The 18,539-nt window shown below is 41.9% G+C and overlaps 1 protein-coding gene across 1 annotated transcript in view; it reads left to right on the plus strand.

Annotated features, from left to right (window-relative positions):
* The first annotated feature begins 18,091 nt into the window (after positions 1-18,091).
* ELMOD2 (ELMO domain containing 2) overlaps positions 18,092-18,539 on the plus strand; it is a 28,983-nt gene continuing 28,535 nt past the window's right edge. The window contains exon 1 of the mRNA XM_065877895.1: positions 18,092-18,180. The gene's annotated coding sequence lies outside the window, so the exon portion shown is untranslated. The remainder of the gene's footprint in view (positions 18,181-18,539) is intronic.

Here is an 18,539-nt window from a genome sequence, read left to right on the forward strand (position 1 = left end):
GGCTTACTATTTCGTGACAGTGTATGATATAGATATGTTAAATGTTAACGTAATAAATGTACTATATGGTTTCTTTTAAATGCAGTCTCACCAAAACAACAAAATTTTGCTTAATGGAGAAATATTTTGCACTGTTTCCGTTTTTAAATTTAAATTACTTAAAATAAAATATTCAGTTCCTCAGTTGCACTAACTACATTTCAAGTGCTTGACAGCCACCTGGCTAAAGGCTACCATATTGGACAGCATGGGTCTACAGCACCAGCTATGAGCTTATTAGAAACGCAGGGTCCCAGGACTCACCCGAGACCTACTGAGTCAGAATCTGTACTTTAATAAGATTCACAGGTGATTGGTGTGCATGTTAAAATTTGAGAAGCACCATCATAGACCCTTTTAATTGTTTTATCTTTCTCAGCACTGACTTTACTGTAGTTCAAGTCTTTATTGCCTCTAGATGCACTGTTATAATTGTCTCTTAAATAGTCCCTCACCTCCAATCTATGTTTAATCTTCTGGAAACACTGCTCAGAGACTTCAAATGATTCCCAGGATGCTCACCGAATAAAATCTAAACGCTTGCCTTAATATAGGAGATCCGATACAATATGGCCGCGACCTGACTTTTCCACCTTATTTCATTCACTAAACACCTCTGGCAATGATAAGCAAGCTGAGATAGTCATACTTTCTTACATTTAATACTTAGCATGTGTCACTCACTGTGCTGTGTGATAGGTAAACAAACACAGATAAAGCCAGATTCCTGCTCTAAATAACTGACAATCAGGATGCAAGGTATAGGGGAAAGGAGCATATATTTAAACAACTAGGGGTTTCCCTGGTGGCGCAGTGGTTAAGAATCCGCCTGCCATTGCAGGGGACATGGGTTCCAGCCCTGGTCTGGGGAGATCCCACATGCTGCGGAGCAACTAAGCCCATGCGCCGCAGCTATTGAGCCTGTGCTCTAGAGCCCGCGTGCCACAACTACTGAGCCCACACGCCCAGAGCCCATGCTCCACAACAGGAGAAGCCACCGCAATGATAAGCCTGCGCACCCCAACAAAGAGCAGCCCCCGCTCGCCACAACTAGAGAAAGCCCGCGTACAGCAACAAAGGCCCAACGCAGCCAAAAATAAATAAATTAATGTTAAAAACTCAGTTTAAAAAAACAATTATTAAATAATTGTTAAAATGGAATTATCCTCAAGTGCCACAGGCAAAGGGAGGCAGGAATGATTTTTTTTTTGAATGATTAATTCTTAAGGAAGATTGAAGTGTCGGGGAGGGAAGTGGGAAAGGTTTCAGAGAAGAGGGAATATTTGAAAACTTGAAGAAGGTATAGAATTTTGCATACAGCAGAGAGCAGGGAAGGGTATTCCTGACTAAGAAAACTACAACATAAATGCATAAGTATAAACTAGTATGGCGTAGTGATGGGAAAGCAAGTGATTCACTCGGGGGTAGAAAGAAGGGGAAAAAGCATTGCGTTTAAGTACTGGCCCACTTTAAACTTATTATTCACTTATTTTTATACACAGTGTGGTTCCAAAGAAAGAATATTTGAAGCAGTTGGTAGGAGATGAAGCTAAAAAGGTAAGTACATTTCAGATTACACCCCTCCATGTATGCTTTGCAAGAATCAAATTACACTATGTACCATGCCCTTTAAACTCCCTATGAGTGGTTCCTCTACTCCTTAGTGTTATGGTGAAATATTTCAACATTACAAAGAGTATTGATGACCTAAAACAAATAGACTGTCAGTTATTTCTCCACAAAAAAAATGAGTTTATTTGATATCAGCAGAGAACTGTAATTCGGAGTCCATAACCATGGCAAGTCACTGCAAGTCACTACACATCAAAGGAAGGAGCTCTCTTTTACAGAGGGGAAAAGGAAGTTGGGAGGGCTAAACAAAGAGTCCATGGCTTTTCATTGGCTGAGTCCTTGACATTAAAGAAGAGGAGTCTTTCTTTTTCCTGTTGGGCTCTGCCAGCATCTCAGGGCATGAGAGCTCCCCCTTCTGGTCACTTCTGTTTGATTGAGGTTTCTGTTTATTAATTTTTTTTAAGTATGTAAAAGTTTGAAAGACAATAATAAAAACGAACATCCATGAACCCACTACTACCTTAGCCTTAGATATGCTGTTTCCTTCCAAGATCAAATTCCCCTTCCTCCTGTTTTGAGTTTTGTATTAATTGTTGCTTTTCTTTAAGGTTTTACCACTTTTGCAAGCTGATGCACATTTGGTGTTTAGACATTAATAAATAATATATGTATTTTCCTGTACTTGCTTCTTTTGCTCAATTTATGTTTTTAAATTCATCCATATCAGTAAGTCAAGCTCTAGTTCATTCATTATTATTACTGTAAAATGTCCCACTCTTCTGAATATACAACAACATTTTTATCTCTTCTACTGTTGAAAAGTTATTTTTAAATGCTATCAAGAATATATTCTGGTACATGTTCCCTAGTAAACATGTTCAAAAGTTTCCCTAGGATATAGATGGTGGTAGGGATGTTATTTTAAATATTTAACAAGCTATAAGGCATGGGTATTCATCAGTGAGAAGAGAAGCTGGCCATAAGCCATTGATAAGGCTGCACGCCAGTTTCAGCCCTGACTAGTAGGAGAGTTGCTAGGACGTAGGAAAGGCATAGCTTTCATCATGAAAGTGATTGAATGTGTACTTCACATCCCCCCAGAGGGAAGTGTGTGTTCATTCCTACAGCTCCACATCCTCACCAAATGTCTGATTTCATAAGTTAAAGTATCTGAATGGTATGAAACGGTATCTTGAGTTTTTAACTTGCACTTCCTTGATTGCTCATGAAGTGTTTCTACTCTTGTTCAACACATGCTGTGCTTGGCCTTAGAGTCTACCTGGCTGATATTTATATAGCTGCACCAACTTTCTTTTGGTTTGGGTTGCTGGTATATATTTTTCCATCCTTTTCCTTCTAACATTTCTATGTCTTTAAAAAATTTTAAGTGTGTCTCTTGTAAACGTCATCAAACAGGGTTTTGTTTTTATATCCAGTCAGGAAATAATTTAATTTCTTTTTTGGAGCATTTACTATAATTAGTGATAGCATTATGCATTATTTGACTATTATTTTAGTAGTTAGACTAGAGATTTCAACATGAATCCTTGACTTGTTACAGCTTAATACAAATTCTTACAACCTCACTTCTCAATGGTGCTACAAGTTGAGTACACTTAACTCCATTTATCCCCTCTCCTACCTTATCTTGTAAGTGTTGTCATGCATTTTGTTCTACACATTTTATTTTTTATAAATTTATTTATTTGTTTATTTATTTTTGGCTGTGTTGGGTCTTCGTTTCAGTGCGAGGGCTTTCTCTAGTTGCGGCGAGCAGGGGCCACTCTTCATCGCGGTGCGCAGGGCCTCTCACTATCGCGGCCTCTCTTGTTGCGGAGCACAGGCTCCAGACGCGCAGGCTCAGTAATTGTGGCTCACGGGCCTAGTTGCTCCGCGGCATGTGGGATCCTCCCAGACCAGGGCTCGAACCCGTGTCCCCTGCATTGGCAGGCAGATTCTCAACCACTGCGCCACCAGGGAAGCCCCCTGTTCTACATAGTTTAAATTCCACAAGACATTTCAATTATTGTCTTGAACAGCCCACACTTGGATCCTGGACACTGCTGACTTAGAGGCTCCATGCTCTTTTGCAGGCATACTCCCACGAGACTTTCTATGAATATATGCACACATATACTCTCTCACTCGGTTGGGGATAAGGGTGCATCCTTCCAACAAGATTAGAAAGACAGACCCCAAGAAATCCACTCATAAAATCTGGGTGCTCCACAATGATCCCTCTCTCTACTAAGTCAATGGCTGGGGAGCATCTCTACCTGAAAATTGCTGAAGTGCTGGACCAACAAAATGTCTGTAAAAGATTACACATCTTTTTTTGGAAATAAATTACACATCTTTTTATAAATAGCTTGACAATTTTAAATTTCATATTTGGAAAGGGAATAGTTAAGTTGAAGTTAATGGAAGTATCAAAAGTACCAAATAGGGGCTTCCCTGGTGGCACAGTGGCTGAGAGTCCGTCCACCAATGCAGGGGACACGGGTTCGTGCCCTGGTCCGGGAGGATCCCACTGAGCCTGCGCGTCCGGAGCCTGTGCTCCGCAACGGGAAAGGCCACAACAGTGAGACGCCCGCGTAACGCAAAAAAAAAAAGTACCAAATAATGTTGGCTCAGTCATTTTTATATACTCTCATAGGTTATTATTTTGTAAGATGATGCATTTATTGTAGACTTTTATGAACTTACAATTAAAATAACTTATGCAGCTAAAAAAAAATATCGTGCAAGAGGAAAAGGGGCAGGAGAGAGGGAGAGAAATTGCTAAGCGAAGAGGGAACATCTGTGAAGTAGCCCGAAGGCACACAGCTAGAAGTGGCAAAGACACCTGAGTCTGCTGTGGCTGGAGTGAACACTGAAGGTCACCTGAAGAGGGTCACCTGCAAGGCAAGAGAATCCTAGCAACAAGAGGCTGTGTTGAGGGCAGAGGCGGGGTGGAGGAGAGGCTCAGGTAGCAGGGAATGGGAAGTAGGGAGATCCCAATAGACCCTCAGAAGCAGCCATGAAAGACCCAGCCTTGGATGTCTGCCACATCCAAGCATCTTCCAGAGAAACTGAAACCATCATGCTGCCATCACACAAGGAAACCTCTGCCTCTCCAACTCCTTCTCATCCCAGTACCATAGGGGTATAGACCAAGGACCGAGGAGGGATGCAGCAGATTTTCCAAAGATGACTAACAGCATCTCCCATAGCAAATGCTCTTCTACAACACCACCCTGCTAGTCCCTCGTCAGGAGGGAAAGTCAATTTCTCCACTCCCCGGTGTCTGGGTGAGCCCTGTGACTGCTGTGAGCAGTAGGCTACAGCAGAAGTAATGCAGTAGCAGTTTGGGCTGGAGTCTTAAGTGGCCTGGCAGCTTCCACTTTCTGCCTTTCGAAAGGTAGTTGCCTTGTAAAAAAAGCACACCTTTGCTAAGATCACCATGCTGTGAGAAGCCCAAACCACCTGGAGAGGCCTCAGAGGATGAGCCACCGCGTGGGAGATGAGAGAGATGCCCGGGTAAGGGGGACCTCTTGGGAGCTCCTCCAGCCCCGAGCACCCCCGCTGACACCACGCAGACCACAAACTGCCCAGCAGAGCCCTGTCTGAATTTGATTACTAACCTGAGAGTTAAAGTGATTTTTTAAGCCACTAAGGTTGAGGAAGTTTTACACCAAACAAGGGGAAAAATGTCTGAAAACAGACCATTTTCTTCTCCTGCCTTTGCATTTCCTAGAACCACAGGTCTAGTCTGTCCCTGTCCAGTAGGGAAATGACGAGAAACCTTTTAATTAACTATGAGATTAAATTTTTTTAGAAGAACAGAATAGGTATTTAAAAACTGGAATAAGACTTGGTGAATAACCAAAAGTGACCAAAAGATACTTAGAGTAAGTCTTCAATATTACTATTAACGTCTACAGTTATCAGAAAAGGGTTCCGATAGGACACGTATGGGCAATCATTGGAAAAATAAAAAGTTGTTCATATTTACAGCCCAGCAAGTTGAACTGCTTCAATAAATCAGTTACACATATGTATAAAAAGGTATTCGTCTTTAAAACTTTTTTGAAAAAGGAATTGATCGTTTCTATATTCTCAACTGAATTGAGTACTGTATGCTTCCTACCATTTCAGTTTTCTTACTTTTGTATTCCCACTGTACAAACTCTTTCCATTTTTAAAAATGTTATACATACAAAAGAAAAACATGTAGTACATAGGCAAGCTCTGCAACATAATGTGAAATGCATACAATGGAGAAATGGAGCTGCCACGTCCTGGAAGGGTGATGAGGAGAGGGGCAGGTTAGGGGGTGGGGAATCAATATTTCTGTTAAGAGTAATATTGACATCCCAGTGAAAGTGTTGAATAGGCGGTTGACTATATCATTCTGGGTCAGAACTAGAGAGATAAATTTGAGAGGGGTCAGAATTTAGTATTTAAAGCCAGGTGATTGGATGGGATCACGTTGGGAGTGGGTGTAGACAGTGAAAAGTTCCAAGAAGTGAGCCCTGGGGAATTCCAATATTTCAAACTCAAGAAAAAACTAGGAAACCGAGACAGCTAAGCTAAGAGCATGTTTCAAGAAGGAGAGTGTAACAGTGACAAAAAAGGCAGATAGATAAAGCTCTTCAGCGTAGTAATAAAACCCATCGCACCCATAATCCTTAAAGTCATCATTCACACATTATTGGTGAAAGCAGCAGCCACTTGATCTCCAGGGCCTTGATTCCAGTAGGTACTTCATCCCAGTCAACAACAGGTGATAACTGAGAGAACTTCTGCCAATGTCTATCAGCTGAAGACTTCCAGTATTCCCCCCCCACCCGCCCCCGCAGAAGGTATCCCACTGGCAGTGTGGTAGGTTATCACTGTGTTTAACCCCAAGTAGGGCAAATAAGCAATTCCAGATTCTCTTCCCCGAGAATGTTTCCTGGGTGATGCAGCCACCCCAGGGGCTCCTAGCCATCTGCTAGCTACCTCCCACACCTGCCACCACTGACAATACCGGACCTGCTGCTGCTGCCTGAACACCTGACACTCCAGCGAGGGCTAGTAGTTTGGTGGAAGAACCACCGAAAGCAGCATAACACTACCTTTTTGCACCTCTAATCTGGCACAATTGCCTCCCACTGGCAAAACGTAATGAGAGCACAGCCAGCCAGGGCACCTGGGACAAGTAACAGTCTTCTGGTTTTGATCATGACAAAGAGAATTTAGAAGGGCATATAAAGACTGTCAGCAGCATTCTGGAAAGTCCAGGAACAAGGCAAACTAAGCAGCGTATTATAAGGGACATATATAAATTGATAAAAACTGTATTCTAATAAGCACATAATTCAGGAATTGATGTTTTTATCAATTTATGCAAAGGCATTGAGTAACATTCTAGTTTTTCTTTCCTTCAGATAAGTACTCAGAAGTAGAATTACTGCAACACATGGTAGTTCTGTTTTCAATATTTTGAAGACCCTCCATACCGTTTTCCATAGTGGCTGCACCAACTTACATTCCCAATAGTGCACAAGGGTTGCCTTTTCTCCACACCCTCAACAACACTTGCTTAGATGGCTTCCTATCTTACTCAGAATAAAAGTCATAACTCTTACTATGGTCTCCATGATCTCATCCTCCTACAACTCCCTTCCTGTTTGTGTTGTCCTCCTGGCTTTTTCTCAAACATATCAAGATGATCCCATCACAGGGCCTTTGCACTTGCTTTTCTTGTTGCCTGAAAAACTCTTCCTGCAGCTATCCATATAAAATGCTTCCTCACTTCATTCAGGAATCTACCCGAATATGCCTTTCTCAGAGAATCCTTCTCTGACAACCCTATCTAAAATAACACTTTCTCTCTCCTGCCCCTGCCAACACCTGACATCATACAGCAATTACATCACTCATGTTTGTTGTTTATTTCCCCTAACCAGAATGTAAGCCCCATGAAAGCAAGGGTTTAAAAAAAATTTATTTGCGTAGTTCCTACAACATGAATAGGTACTTTTTAAATTCATTCACTCAACAAATATTTAGCATACGTATTATATGTCAGACATTTTTCAAGATCCTGAGGACACAGTAGTGAATCAAACAGGCAAAAACAGGAAAAAAAATTCCTCACCTCATGAAGCTTACATATTTGTTGAACAAATTATTAATACTACTGAGCTTACAAAAAGAAATTAAAAGATTAAAAATTATTTATCTACACATAAAAATTAATTTTAAAGTAGGGAAAGAATAAAGCACTAGGTGGTGGCTATCTTTCTAATAAACATTCCCAAATTTTCATTGATAAGAATTATAACTAAAGATCAAATTTTTAAAACATTGGGATTATTTTGGTGTTTTATAAAAATCACTACTTCATAAGTCAGAAAGAGAAAAACAAATATCATAGGCTAATACATATATATGGAATCTAAAAAGAAAAATGGTTCTGAAGAACGTAGGGGCAGGACGGGAATAAAGACGCAGACGTAGAGAATGGACCTGAGGACACGGGAAGGGGGAAGGGTAAGCTGGGATGAAGTGAAAGTGGCATGGACATATATACACTACCAAATGAAAAATAGATAGCTAGTGGGAAGCAGCCGCATAGCACAGGGAGATCAGCTCAGTGCTTTGTGACCACCTAGAGGGGTGGGATAGGGAGGGTGGGAGGGAGACGCAAGAGGGAGGAGATATGGGAATATATGTATATGTATAGCTGATTCACTTTGTTATACAGCAGAAACTAACACACCATTGTAAAGCAACTGTACTCCAATAAAGATGTTAAAAAATTTTTTTAAATCACTACTTTAGAAACTAAATGAAATTTGTGTTTTGTTGATGTAAGAACATCTCATTACAGTACTAGAATTGATTTCCTAATTATTTTAGAACTAGTTTCTATAGAAACACATACATAGAAAATGAAAAACCTGTTTTATCTGCTCTTTTAAGAGTAGTGTATTCTAAGGAACAATATCTCATTTTCTGAACTTGAACATACAAATGATGGGAATATAAACACTGGGGAGAACCAAACTTCTTTATCCTGGTCATAACTGAAAAACACATCAAAATGACTGTATGTATCGCAAAGTCTACCGTTTCATTATAAGAATACAAACTATTAAAATGCCTTCTGAGGTTACCAATCTAAATTGCCTTCCAAAATTACTGTAAGAAGAAGTTACCATTTTGCTTTCTAATTACGAGTAACGGTTTATTTTTTGTTATAAGAGTGCACGTTGTTAATTGTTCTAAAATAAATAAAAACACATTTGGATAATATTCTTTATAGAAAATGACGAATAAAAGTGTATAAATGATTGAAGATTAGTCGTATAAATCAGATAAATTAATATACATTTCTGATCTTTCAAACAAATGGGGTAAAATGTTGATATTGTGGGTACATGACAAAATTTAGTAGTAAGGGACTAAAACAATTTTAACATTAATGAGAGGGATGATATAAACATTAGAGGATTAAAGCCACTTCTAAACTTGACAGTCCATGCTACTACCAAGATTACTCTGTGTGCACCCTGAGTTATACATAAATATGTTTAATAAGAAGAATGAAAATTTAACCGAAAGCAACCTAAGAATAATCTTGGAAGGCTGAGTTAATATATTTGCAGGGTTCCTACGTCTTAAATTCAAAATTCAACCATATGAACGCTAAAATATTCACTACGGACTAGAGTTGAAAGAGAAAAATACAGGAAACCTAGTTAACTTTGAATTTCAGATAAACAATAATGTTTTCAGTATAAATATATCCCATGCGGTTTTTATACTTCAAACTTATGCACTGTTCATCTGAAATTCAAATGTAACTGGTCAACCAGTTGTGGCCACTGTTGTGGCCTCTCCCGTTGCGGAGCACAGGCTCCGGACGCGCAGGCTCAGCGGCCACGGCTCACGGGCCCAGCCGCTCCGCGACATGTGGGATCCTCCCGGACCGGGGCACGAACCCGTGTCCCTTGCATCGGCAGGCGGACTCTCAACCACTGCGCCACCAGGGAAACCCTCAACCTCTATTTTTATTTGCTAAATTGGCAACCCTACAGAGAGCAATAAACTAAAAACCTTGGTGCGTTTCAAAGTGGTAACGCACACGGTCCATTTGAGAAAGTTCAGGTGCTAAACCAGCGCTCTAAATTGTTGATCACGTCTCCGTCATCTCATCCCTTTTCAGCTTCGCAAAACAAATACTTTAGGGAGCCTTCCAGTGTGGCTCAAAACTATAACGTAGGACACGAAAAAGGAGAGATTTGCTGGCTGTGTAAGAGGAGTTCTTTAAGTCAGACCTTCACATTTCCCTGAAAACGCTGGGGAAGGAAACGACGAAGTGTGGGGAAAGGTGGGCACAGAAGGGGCCCCTGAACCTCTGAGAGAAAAGGAGCCTGCAGACGCAAGAGAGGACCGGGCAGCCGCGCACACCAACCATTGGTTGGCGCGCGCGCCCGGCGGAGGTCACAGCCACCCGGTGGACCAGGGACACCCGTTACAGTTTAACTGCCGGCGGACAAGGGCGTGGTGTGTGTGGGGGGGAGGGTGCCCTACATCTGAAAGCTCCTAGTACGTCTCTCCCCTTCTCTCCGACCCGGCCTCCCCAGTCATCCCGGAGCCCCGAAGCCCGGGGGGCGAGAAGCAAGCGAGAGAAGCCAGCCGCCGCTTACTGTTGTGAGTCATCCTGGAGATGCAGAAGCAGGAGAAACTGAAGAGCAAGACGGCGACGAGCGCGGCCAGCAAGTTCACATGCCTGGTCCTCATGGAGCTGACTCGACGGGCTGCAACCGACAGCACGACGCGAAGAGCAGAGCTGCAGCGCTCACGCTGCCTGCCGAGGATGGACACGCACGGCGCCTGCGCCCCGCTCTCCGGCGTCGCGGGGTTGCGGACCCCCTCCCTCCCCCCTCCCTCCGGCCACCCTGCACACCAGCCCTCTGGGAGCTCGCTTCACCGAACTGCACCCTTTGCCTCCTACCCTACGGCTCGGCACTTCCGAGTCCTGAACCGCTTGCCAGGGCTGCTGGTTATTAAAAGGGAGAAACTATGGGAAAGCTCCCCACTGCCGGGCTCGAGGTGAGTGCTCAATAACTTTATTGTCCTATAGTAGGAAGTGACATTTGTGCCAGACTCTGGGCTAAACAGTTTGCATATATGATCTCGTTAAGTCCTCACAACATCTCAGTCTTTTTTTAAAGGTGTGAAATGAAGATACCAATAACATCTACCTAATATGCTATGATTATCTTCATTTTATACTTAAAAAAAAAAATGGGGCTTCCCTGGTGGCACAGTGGTTGAGCGTCCGCCTGCTGATGCAGAGGACACGGGTTCGTGTCCCGGCCAGGGAAGATCCCACATGCCGCGGAGCAGCTGGCCCGTGAGCCATGGTAGCTGAGCCTGCACGTCCGGAGCCTGTGCTCCACAACGGGAGAGGCCACAACAGTGAGAGGCCCACGTACTGCAAAATAAAAATAAAAATAATAATAAAGCTTGTGTTTCCATATTAATTTTCTGTTTAGATCATCTGTCCATTGGTGTAAGTGAGGTGTTAAAGTCCCCCACTATTATTGTGTTACTGTTGATTTCCTCTTTTATAGCTGTTAGCAGTTGCCTTATGTATTGAGGTGCTTCTATGTTGGATGCATATGTTTATAATTGTTATATCTTCTTCTTGGATTGATCCCTTGATCATTATGTAGTGTCCTTCTTTGTCTCTTGTAACATTCTTTATTCTAAAGTCTATTTTATCTGATATGAGTATTGCTACTCCAGCTTTCTTTTGATTTCCATTTGCCTGGAATATCTTTTTCCATCCCCTCACTTTCAGTCTGTATGTGTCCCTAGGCCTGAAGTGGGTCTCTACATTGTAGACAGCATATATATGGGTCTTGTTTCTTTGTCTATTCAGCCAGTCTGTGTCTTTTGGTTGGGGCATTTAATCCATTTACATTCAAGGTTATTATTGATACGTATGTTCCTATTACCATTTTCTTAATTGTTTTGGGTTTGTTTTGTGGGTCTTTTTCTTCTCTTCTGTTTCCCGCTTAGAGAAGTTTCTTTAGCATTTGTTGTAAAGCTGGTTTGGTGGTGCTGAATTCCCTTAGCTTTTGCTTGTCTGAAAAGCTTTTGACTTCTCCATCGAATGAGATCCTTGCTGGGAAGAGTAATCTTGGTTGTAGGTTTATCTGTTTCATCACTTTAAGTGTATCCTGCCACTCCCTCTGGCCTGCAGAGTTTCCACTGCAAAATCAGCTGATAACCTTATGGGTATTCCTTTGTATGTTATTTTTTGTTTTTCCCTTCCTGATTTTAATATTTTTTCTTTAAATTTAATTTTTGTTAGTTTGATTAATATGTGTCTTGGTGTGTTTTTCCTAGGGTTTATCCTGTATGGGACTCTGTGCTTCCTAGACTTGGGTGACTATTTCCTTTCCCATTTTAGGCAAGTTTTCAACTATAATCTCTTCAAATATTTTCTCAGACCCTTTCTTTTTCTCTTCTTCTTCTGGGACCCCTATAATTCGAATGTTGGTGCGTTTAGTGTTGTCCCAGTGGTCTCTGAGATTGTCTTCAATTCTTTTCATTTTATTCTGCTCCTCAGTTATTTCCACCATTTTGTTTTCCAGCTCACTTATTTGTTCTTCTGCCTCAGTTATTCTGCTATTGATTCCTTCTAGTGTACTTTTTATTTCATTTATTGTGTTGTTCATCTGTTTATTCTTTTGTTCTTCTAGATCTTTGTTAAACATTTCTTGTATTTTCTCAATCCATGCCTCCACTTTATTTCCGAGATTCTAGATCATCTTTACTATCGTTACTCTGAATTCTTTTTCAGGTAGATTACCTATTTCTTCTTCATTTATTTGGTCTTGTAGGTTTTAACCTTGCTCCTTCATCTGTGACATATTTTTTGCCATCTCATTTTTTTTTTTTTTTTAATGAGTGGGATTGTGTTCCTGTCTTACCAGTTGTTTGGCCTGAGGCTTCCAACACTGGGGTTTGTAGGCTATTGGGTAGAGCTGGCTTTTGGTGCTGAGATGAGGAACTCCGTGAGACCTCACTCCGATGAATATTCCCTGGGGTCTGAGGTTCTCTGTTAATCCAGTGGTTTGGACTCAGAGCTCCCACTGCAGGAGCTTCGGCCTGACCCTGGGCTCGTGAACCAAGATCCCGCAAGCCGCCGGTTCACTTTGGGGTTCCTCCCCTCTTCTTGGGCTTCAGAGTCTCCCACCAGCGGCCATCAGGCGCCCTAGTTGTGGGGAGATGCTAACTCCGTGTCTTTCCACACAGCCATCTTGACTCTGCCTCTCATCAGGAACTTTTTGAGTCCCAAAATCCCAGTGGTCGCCACGAGGTGGCAGTATTATATTTCATTCAAAGCCTCCAATTTGCATGTATTGTGGTGTCAGAAACATTTAAAATTATGTATGAATGTGTGAGAATCGTAGGGTCTCAGCAGAATCCTTGGGCCACTACCCATTACATATTTTTCATAGCTTGCCAAATATTCCTGTAAGGTGTTGTGTCTCCTTTTTATTGACAGAGTCCTGGAGGGGGAGTAATTTATTGTTTACCATTTATAAAACACCTCTGGTGGCCCAGTTATTTTTAGAAATTTCACTGATTTCACTAAGCTCTAAATCTTTTTAATTTAATCTACCGTCTTTATTTTCCAAGCATTGTTTTGCTTACCAATGTGTACGTGTCCTATTTTTTTATTAATTTTTTTGGGGGTATAATTGCTTTACAATGTTGTGTTAGTTTGTGCTGTACAGCAAAGTGAATCAGTTATACGTATACAGATATCCCTTCATATATACACTTCTATGTATAAAATAGGTAACTAATGAGAACCTACTGTATAGCACAGGGAACTCTACTCAGTGCTCTGTGGTGACCTAAATGGGAAGGAAATCTGAAAAATAGGCTTTAAATCTTAACTAGATTGATTCATCTAGTCATACATGCCATGATAGCTCTCAAATCTCCTGAGTTTCTCCTTCCAAGGTGGGGAATGATCATAATGTAATCAGTATAATGAATGAATTTTGATGGTGATCGTATCTAAGTCCACTCTCACCAAATTGTAGCAGTGAGCTGGAGAGGCCAGATGTCCTTGAAGAAGGACCATAAATATATTACACATTCCTTCTCATGCACAAGCAAACCGATCTCATTCTGAGAGTGAGATCAAGAAGATAGCATAGCTGAAAAGGGAACCCTCCCACACTGTTGGTGGAAATGTTAATTGGTGCAGCCACTATGCAAAACAGTCTGGAGGTTCCTTAAAAAACTAAAAATAGAACTACCATAGGATCCAGCAATTCTACTCCTGGGCATATATCCAGAAAAGTCGGAAAAAAAAAGTTACATGCACCCCAATGTTCATAGCAGCACTATTTACAATAGCCAAGACATGGAAGTAACCTAATGTCCAACGACAGACGAATGGATAAAGAAGATGTGGCACATACAGACAATGGAATATGACTCAGCCATAAAAAAGAATGAACTAATGCCATCTGCAGCAACATGGATGGACCTAGAGATGATCACACTAAGTGAAGTAAGTCAGCCAGAGAAAGACAAATATCATATGATATCACTTATATGTGGAATCTAAAAAAAAAAACAAATCAACTTAGTTGCAAAACAGAAACAGACTCACAGACATAGAAGACAAATTTATGTTTACCAAAGAAGAAAGGGGAGGGGGAATAAATTAGGAGTCTGGGATTAATAGATACATACCACTATATATAAAATAGATAAACAACAAGGATTTACTGTATAGCCCATGGAACCATATTGAACAATAACCTATAATGGAAACGACTCTGAAGCTGTACACCTGAAACTAACACCATATTGTAAATCAACTATAGTTAAGTAAATTTAAAATAAAGAAGGTAGCATAGGTGAATCTATCACAAAAGCAGCTTGTTTAGCTTGTTGAACGTTAGCTTGTTCAACGTCTTAGGCAGTTTCTACAGTGCTTGGCAGAACAGACACTAATTTAAGTCATGGTAACTACCTTGTTCAAATCATGATGGCTAACAGTTATTCCCATGGGTCTTTTCTCCTGGGCCACAGAGGATTAATAGAAAGCATTAGTGGAGATTCTGCTCCCATTGTTTCCTAATGAGAGATGAGATTTACTGTGTCCTTCCCCAATCTGACACTGCCTGATATTTACTCCAAAGGAAGGTCTGAGCAATTTTCAGGGCTCCCATTTTGGGCGTCTAATTAAAAATCCATAAAGGGCAGACTTCTCTGTCTCTTAAAAGACATTTGGCTTTAAGCTGGTAGTGACAAGGAACTTCATCACATCTACTGTAATTACAGATTCAGATACAAGGAGGCACTGGGTAGTTCCTACTTTCTTATTTCTCCAGCTTCAGCTTCATCATGATTCTGGTGCTGCCTACCATAACATTTTCATTTGCTCCAAACTTCAATTTTCATACCTTAGTATTGCCCTTCCATTCCCCTGATGATATTATGGTACATTTTGCATCATCGTTCGATAATCCCCCAGAGGTTTTCCACTGTCCTCCGCCGCTCAACATAAACTGTATCATACAATCTTGGACCTCCTAACAGGGGTCAATTGTCCCTGTGCTAAATCCACCTTATTTCCCTATTTCAGCATCCTTAGCCCTAAACTCATCCAGGCTGCGATAATTGGAACAGATCTGATAGATTAACTTAGGTGAGGCCAACACAGGAGCCTGAATAGTTTTCCCTGCTCCCAACTATTGTTAATGTGCCACCAAACCCTCTGTAGGGAATCTGTCAAAATTCTTGCTTCTTTACTCTCCCTCACCCTTTTTCTTTTAAAAAAAAACAATCATACAAATAGTTCTACCTGATTCAATGGTTATTTCCTTTGTTCTGGTTAATATCTTCACCCCAGCCGATTAGCTTAATTTTGCATAGCTTAAATTTTCATTGGTAAACCCCGTTACTAGTAGCTGTGAGAACAAATTTGCCTTGGCATTCTGTGTATTTCCTTGTCCTTCCATTAAAAAAAATTATATGGGGAATCCATACACGAGGGGTTCCCCCTAAGCACAGTGTCTAACTTAGTTTCAGGAAAATGCAACACAAATCATCATAAAACCAGTCAGGGTTGCCACTGTCCATAACATTTTTAATGCTTCTGCATAAGTAATCCATTTCACTGTTAGTGAAAGGAGTATACAGTTTTCCTTCTCAGTATAAAGTCGCTGCGTTCCAGACTTCACACACTCCACAAGAGGGCTTGATATTTTACTTGGGTCCTCCATGGATCAAACCCCAAACACTGTAACAAATTGTTGATTAACAGTCATACAAACAACTCTTTCCATTAAGCAGTTTCTAAAATCAACAGTGCCTTTGTTGTTTAGTCTGAGCATCCAAGAAAAGCAGAGATTCCTCAGTACTACACAAAAATATAACCAAACTCCATTACACCATAGCTTCTTTCTTCCATGTAGGTGTATCTGATAAGGCCTGGTAGAAGCACACAATTTAGTTCAGAGACCTAAGTAGGTCCCACTTTCTCCTTGAAGCCAGAATTCTAATCTTAGGATCTAACCACCATTTAGCCAGCCACAAAGAAGAAAGACAATAAAATGAGAAAGATAGAAGGCCAATAGGCACAGGACTGGTTTATTGTATCTGCTAGTTATATGCAAATGAATTCATGGAAGAGAGAAGAGGAAATCCATACGCACATGGCATTTTAATAGACAGTGATCCTGCTTCCAATAAATGCAGTTCAACCAACTTCTCAGGTTCTGACCAAACAGGTGAGCATTCTCCTCTCTTGGAGAAAAACATGGATAGAAGTGGGCCAACAGGTAGCATGGAGACCAGCAGAAGGGTTCCTCTCTGCACCACCACCCCCAACTCTCAGTGTAGCATATTGAAAAGGTAAAAGGATTTTATAATTGTACTACAGAATTATCTCACTTTCTATTCTATGAAGGTTTTGTGTAATAATAGAGAGACACCTGAAATATAGGTTTGTTTCTAGTTCTTAATTTGACAATTTCGCTGTGTACTTTGCCTTTTTGAATCTTTTTATGTACAATAAAAAATATTCATTGAGATGATCTTTAAGTTCCTTTCAAGATCCGAGTCTGTTTTATTATTATAATATATGTCCAGATTTCATTACCAAGTTAGTTGCTTCTATGGGGCAGGGATGATGGCTTATGCACCCTTCACATGTCTAGCGTTTTACAATTAGCACCTTTTAAAAAAATGTTGGTTGAGGTGTGGAAAAGTGTGCACTGCTGCTTCAGTTTGTGCTAACAAGGGGATGGAGGGGGTGTATATATATATTCGCATAGAATGTCCCTGAAGGTACAAACAAGCAACTAATACTGGTTGCTTTCGAGAAAGGAGGATGAGGGACCAGGAGTTGTGCATGGGTGGGTGGAAGTTATTTTTCAGTGTAAAGTGTCCTTTGTACTTGTATTTTACTCTCCCCTTGTTCTTTCAACTCCAGGCATACTGCCCTTCTTGCTATTCCTCCACCTTATGAAGTATGTCTTTGCACTTGCCTTTCTAGTGTCTGGAATACTCTTCCTCCAGATACTCTCACTCCCTTACTTCATTCTGAACACTGGTCAAATGTCACCTTAACACGGAGACTCCCCTGTCTACACTGTATGTAGAAACTCTCCCTCCCTTCCCTAATACCCCTTTAGTACCACTTGACATACTAAATATTTGCATTTATTTAATGTATGACTCCCTCTTAGAACACTGCCTGATGCATCAACGGCCAATTAACAGATACTTGAATTAATGAATGTACTGTTTGAGGTTGGATTTTTTTAAAAAGTCATGTGTATAAGTTACTTTTTCAAGAAAAAAACAGCTAAGGAATAAATGTTCCATGTACTATTAGATGTTTATCATTACAGGACAAAGTCTAAACTTCTTTACTCAACGTACAGGGCTCTCCGTATCTGCCACGTAGTAGCCATGGGCAAGTCATTCAACGTAAATTCTGTTTCCTCATCCATAAAGTGGGACTGTTACTAATTACTTCACAGAATTAAGATTAAATGCAGGTGAAAGCACTTTTGTTACCTTGGCGGTATGAAAGTTACGCAAAGCACATCGCTTCTCCCGTGCTTGGAATCTAGGAGTAGTACACCGTTTCAGCTTGCGCAAAAGACCCGAAATTTAAGGCGAGAAAAATCTACGGAGCCGCTCTGCCGAAGACCGATCTTTGGCGCGGGGCGTGCCTCAAGGTAGTGGTTGCCAGGGAAACCGTCGGGCGTCCCTAGAATCCGAGCACGCGCGGCGGGGCAGCCCAGCTCGACATGCTTTCAGAGATAGCGATTGGTGGAGCTCGGGCCAATCGGCGAGGGCGGCGGGGCGGGGCCGGGCCGTGTGCCGGGGAAGGCGTTCCCGCCGCTTCGCTCCCCGACTTCCGGGTCGCGGTGCTTGCAGGGAGCGTACCGCGAGTAGCGTCGTTTCCGTTGCCGGCAGTTTGCAGTCGGGGAAACCGAGGCAGCTCCAGCTCCTCCTAGTTCTTCCCGTTCCCGTGAGGTGGCTGCTGTTTCTTTTCCTCTCGCCCGGTGCAGCTTGGGTGCGGCTGCGCTGAAGGCGCGCGAGCCCCACGGTGTCCTACGGAAAGTCCCGCGGGGCTGCCGGGCCGGCGGGGCTTTGTGCGAGCGGTTCCCTCCCACTCGCGGGCAGGGCACGAGCTGGGCTCGGCCAAGCTCCGGGAGGGGGGCTCGGCGGCGCAGCGGCTCCCAGAGGGCTGGGGAGCTCAGGCGCCGTGAGGCAGGCGTTCCCTCCGCTTTGCAGTTCGGCTTCTTTTGTCCTGATGAGCGTGGACCAGATGGATTCATTTTAAAATCACAGTTGAGCAAGTCTCTGTGCACTGATTCTGCACTAACCTGCGG

The sequence above is a fragment of the Phocoena phocoena genome, chromosome 5 (genome assembly GCF_963924675.1).
Source record: "Phocoena phocoena chromosome 5, mPhoPho1.1, whole genome shotgun sequence".
NCBI classification, from domain to species: Eukaryota; Metazoa; Chordata; class Mammalia; order Artiodactyla; family Phocoenidae; genus Phocoena; species Phocoena phocoena.